The sequence below is a fragment of the Barbatula barbatula genome, assembly GCF_947034865.1.
Source record: "Barbatula barbatula genome assembly, chromosome: 8".
Classification (NCBI taxonomy): domain Eukaryota; kingdom Metazoa; phylum Chordata; class Actinopteri; order Cypriniformes; family Nemacheilidae; genus Barbatula; species Barbatula barbatula.
The window spans coordinates 6,308,146-6,314,145 of record NC_136771.1 but is presented as its reverse complement, the minus strand read 5'-3'; positions in this window follow the sequence as shown (position 1 = coordinate 6,314,145).

The window sequence follows — 6,000 nt, the reverse complement described above, 5'->3', positions numbered from 1 at the left end:
TAAAGCTCATTTTTGCCAAGCTCAATACATTGAGAAAAGTTTACGACAACGGACTGACTAAACTTCGCTTTAATTATTAATGATAGAATAAGCTTGTTTCTTGTTACCATATACAAATGAAATCATACATTTTAACGTTTAGTTGGTTTATCTGGTTTAAAATATAATACAGATTATACATGATAATACGGCCTTTTCTGAAGTCTCATAATCTACAAATAAAATTATAGGAGCATCAAAGTTTAATATCAAGCATTAATTTCACTCTCTCAATGGCTTTTTGAAAAAAGTTTATATTTTGACCAAATGTTCTTTACATTACGCAAGACACTTTTATGTAGAAACGATAAATCCCAAGAAATCGACTAGCTGGGTTTTAATAGGCTGGGTCACATACAGTATATAACATTTAAAACATAAAAGCTTTATTATATAATCCGTATGGGTTTTCATATAAAGAAATAGTTCTTGTGTACATATTTTTATATTTGTATAAAGTATATGTATATATGTGGCATGCCAATCAAATAAAATCTAAGTCAAAAAACAGGAAGGATATTTTCCGGGCGTCTTATTTAATTATCCAATTACTTGCTAGATTGTATATCTATGTTATTTATTTATTTCATGGCTGGAAACATATGATTGGTTCCCAGGGGTTGACCAGGTTATCGGGCAGAAAATCTGATGGATTTTCTCCACAATGTAGCTGGGAACAACAACGTGACCTTCTTTCGATCGTCCGGTCCGATTCACGTGCTTACGGAGGCATCCAGAAAGGATGCTGGGAAGGGATGCTGCTGTGCATGAGGCAGATACCCTACAGCTAGCTTGCAGATTACATCACTATACGAGTGCGGCTTCAAAGTGTCCCTCGCCACCCAATTTAAACAGATAAGGGCACGGTTCAACTCCTGGACAGGAACACACAAAGGGGTCAACAGCAGGACCGTGAGGGCCCTTACGTGAAAGATATGCCTGCCTCCATTCCCGTACTTCAGTCTTTTAATATTGATTCTGCCGTTCAGTGTTTTCAATGCTTTATAACGTAACTCCATCAATCCATCAGCGTGAATCACTGAGTTCATGTTAAAGTTGAGCTACGTCTAAATAATCTCTGCAGTGCTGCTTTAGGCTGGATGTCAGCACCTGGTAGGGCTCATATATCACAGACCTCAGCCGAACGGTCGGAACCCTCTAGGCTTGGAGTATAGGGAGACCATCCAACCGCCCTATCCGAGAGATAAGAGATCCCTAGACGAGCCTTAGGGAGGCGGTCTACTCATTCTGCTTGGCAAGCATTTGACAGGTAGTCCGAGAACAAACGGTGATTTCCAGTGAAAACAAACCTCGGTACTTCTAATGATGAAGACGTGTGTGGCGTGCACTACAAGGCTGAACGTAGCCACATGATGTCAAAAAATTATGTTTCAAGTGTGGGTGCAACTATCTGACCCTTGTCGATATGATACACTGTGTTGTGAAATGCGTCAACTTTATTTTGCCATACCATGTATGTGTTTATATGTCAACAAAGCAACAACGAGTTAAACAATATAAAGGGACAGTTTACACCAAAATTTAATTTAGTGCATCATTTACTCACCCTCGAGTTTCTCCATGTCTGTATAAACATTTTTGATCTAATGAAAACAGAGAAAGATATTTCATCAGACAAATACATTTATACAGATTTGGAAAAACTCGAGGATGAGTAAATAAAGACTACTTTAACTCTACAACACGAACAAAATGCCGTCTAGACACAAGACAACAAAAACTCTTATCCAAGGACACTCACGACAATATACCAGGACTCCCCTTTTACATTCCCGTGCTTATTTTGTTATTGCCTCATTATGTTGCATTCAAAGAAAACAATAACATCTGATGAACGTAAGAATTACAACTTGGCTAGATCCATTCGCTACCTAATGGAAGGTGAGAGGCCCGTGAGTGATTTATGGATGCCCCAAGGATCTAAAGTTTAATGATTAATGTTGTGTGTCTTTTGAGACTTATCTCTCTGTTTGAAAATGACTCTGAGCTTTCAGATCTCGACTCTGCAGGCACCGACAAGAGGCTCGCTCGGCTGCCAGTTATCGTGTTTTGTTTGGAAGAAGTCGCTCCTGGATTAAAATAATGGGAAACAAATTGCCTGAGCATGTCCCTCCTTCAACCACGGGATTCCCTAATCCAAATCCACCATCGTGGAGAGGAAGAAGGAAAAATGTTATCGTGTGCTGAACCGACTGTACTAACCAGAGAACTATACCTCAGACCAGGTTTTTTGGTTTTATCTCTACTGAAGAAAGGGTTTTGCTGCTTACCAGCAACATTTGGCTGGCGAACGCAAAAGAAGATATTTTGAGAAATGTTGTTTTGTGTCCTTTCAATGGAAGTCAATGGGGTCTTGTTTGGTTACCAACGTTCTTCAAAATATCTTCTGTGTTCTGCAGAAGAAAGAAAGCCATACAGTTTTGGAATGGCATAAGGGTGAAAAAATGATCAAATAATTATCATGAAAAACGGCATTAAATTGTTTAAAACAGAACGCACCATGAGTACCAGCTACCAGGGCTTTTCAGAAAGAAAGGGTGAATGATAGAAAGACGTCTTGGCATGGGAACTCCAACATGAATAAATCACATTACAATCCCCGTCACCACAAAGAAAAAATGGAAAATCAGGCCAAGCATATGGCTCAGAAATAGACCGCAGTCACACTGCTGAGGGAACAAGAGACGCCTTTCACATGAACTCGTATGACCATCGATGAGAAGATGTGCTCACAAAGGATGAGGGTGACATATCAAAGGAAAAGGGATACAGTGTACCTGCACACCGTCAGCAACTGTCTAATGGAGAGAGGGGAGCAGGTTCAAGGAGAACCGATGGTCGTCGTGGTTAAAAGGCAGGAGAGGAGATCAGCGGTCGACGGGGAGGTCTCTCCCACAGGGAGCCGGGAGTGTGTGGGGTGCTCGGGAGGGGTGTGTGTACGAGGGCTCTTCGAGTCCAGACATGAAAAGGAATTCTTTCATCATTGCTAATCTGCAAAACATAAACATTAGAACATCCACATAGTCTGCGATTCTCTCGGTGGTTTTCAGGTCCTCCACCCTGTAGATTGAGGTTAGGGATGTGGGAACTGACGATTTGCGAGTGTACGCGAGTAGCTCCGGCTGTTTGTTTATGCTTGCAAGAGTCATTTTAAGTACGTAGATCGATATCCTTGTGTTCTCCAGGCAAGAGTCTGGAGGAGAAAGGAAAAATTTGTTGCCAGTTTTGCCAGTTGCGGAACGTGCCACACTTATATGCAACTGCAAGGATGCATGGGAGCATTTGCATGTGTCTGTCCTTGAATATTTGTAATGTGTGGTTTGTATTTGTACGTACAAGGTACAAGAAAATTAAAGATTCAGTGTATACAATTTAGTGCCTCTATTTCAAAGAATTGCGGTGGCTGACACAGGACTAAGTTGTAAATGTTTGTCCATTTATTGCTACTGTAGAAACAACATAGCGAATTCCATGCATGGTGTATGTAGATAGAAATAACTAATACTAAGGTAAAAAAACATAACGCTTCATTGTAAGGTCTTTATACACCTCTGAAGCCATAGTTATGCATGTTATATTACATTTATGTCAATAGACACTAACAAAATGACACATTCGTTCTTTAAAGTGCTTTAGAGTGTTATCTGTGTCACTAGCGACTTTAAACAGCAAAATAAACACTCTGTTCACCATTGTTCAGGCAAACAGGTAATCCCACCCTAATTACGCCTTTTTGTATAGTCCGTGCATACATGTGTGAATTCAAAAGTTAGTTTGTGTGGTTATTTGTGCATGTTTGTGTGTACGGATGTGTTAACCTAAAGGCCTGTGGCTACAACTTTATGCATGTGATCAGATTAGCACAAGACTGACATTCAACTTCTAAAAAATAACCCATAAATAGTCATATTTTCATGTCTAGATCCGTATTTGCAAATACAATCACATATCATAATTGGGTTGAGGCAGCAAAGTGGTGAAAGCTCATTTCTAACATTCGCCAAAAATGTTTATCGCCACCAATCAGTATGAAATTGAACCAAGCTGCCATTTACTAAATTACAATTTAATTTAAGCAAAACACTCCTTCACGCCTAAAATGCTCTTGTAACAAAGTTGGTTATGATCTGGTAAGGACACCCGCATCCAAAAAACATTCCCTACTGACCTGACCTACATGATGTTTTTTATATATACAGAGCCGCTCTTTACACACTCTAACACATGAGGCCCCTACCTACATGGAGGCCAAAGCTGTTTTTGGAGCATTTAAAAGATAAGGCCAGTCAATTCATGCCATAATCCAGTTTTCAACCCTCTTCCTATTTGGATTTTTGCTAGGCAGTCACCATCGCTCAGCCGCATATCTGTGACAGATTAGGCCAGATCACCCTGGATTACCTTTACCACATAAAGCCCCCCGACACTGACCCTGAGCCACATCCACATGCCAATATGAATATTTTGGCACATGCAAACCACCTTGGCAGACGGAGATGCTTGCTCCTTTGCACCAAACCACACGACAAGATATAACAAGTGGCACGTCGCACGTGGATGATAGACAGATACATAGAAAGTTTAGTACGGTTGTATGTAAAACTCATCTACCGCCTGCACCATCCATGGTATCACCCCCGAAATAGTTTGCTGGGACCGGCGGACGAAGGCTACAGTTTAAAGTGCTAACCACCCCAAGATCGGGCATTAACACTGTCCACCATTCACACTTGCCGCTCTGTACAACACACTGAGCCCTTCGCAGTGTCATCCGCTGACTGCGGTATTTAACTCCATTATGGGGGAGTATAATCTCGGCCACACAGTTGAACATTAACTAAGGTCTTTAGCTCCTAATCCAGTCCTGGATACGTGAGCATGTGATCTCTACAAAATCATACTGGCTGTTGTTTTAGGTGGAAGGTTTTGTCACCCTTTTATTATCGAATAAGGTTTTCATTTTTGCCAAATCATTTTTTAAACAGATATGTTTATGTTACAAGAGATGTTAAAACACTACAGACATTCGTAATAAATATGTATCTGACAGGAACTCGACCTACAAAGCTGAGGCTTGCGATCTAGTCTTTGTTCCTTCTTCCATCTCAATGCACAGCACCCTCATGTGGAAGCCTTTGGAGTACCATGTAGAACATTTAATATTTATTAAGAAATCTTAAAATAAATTTAATTTTGCAAATGCTTAATACACATATGCTCTTTATCAAGCTTGAATTCTTTAACAAGTATCTCTTGAAAGATAAAATCTGTTGTATGAGAATTCCTTCAGCAATGCGATGAGATAAATGTTTTTATATTTAATCTCAATGTTTTTCCTGAGAAAGTTTAAAATACTCTGCACACACTGTGCTCAGATTTACCAACATATTGATGATTTCAATATGAACTAAATCAAGCTGAGGATAAATTTGACTAATAACCGTTTATTTTAGCTACTTTTATTTATTGTATAACTTCATATTGACTAAGTATATCATGTTGTACAGCCATAAATTTACATTGTTTCATCAGAACAACCAAAGTATCCAAGTGTGGCTTTCAGAAATTATATTCACAAAAGTTCACAAGTTCACTAGCATTAAAAAGTAACGTTTAGGGTCACATTTCTATTTAGATGTTTTTCCTAATTCCGAAAAAGTCAACTCATCAAAACTACAACAACATTGGTGTACTTATGGGAATTATGTAGCGACTAAAAAACACTTGGTTATATTTTTGCATCAATGTATAAAGTTTAACATCAATGCCACCGTTTGTATAGAATTTCATCACTGTCTGAAACCTTCTAAACTCACTGTTTTTCAGGAAATGGAAAAATGCTGTACTTCAAATGATTAAATACTGTGCTGTCAAACTTGACAAGTACTTTTTTATATTTGTATTGGTTAGATGTTTGCAAAACCCAGCGACAAACAAAGA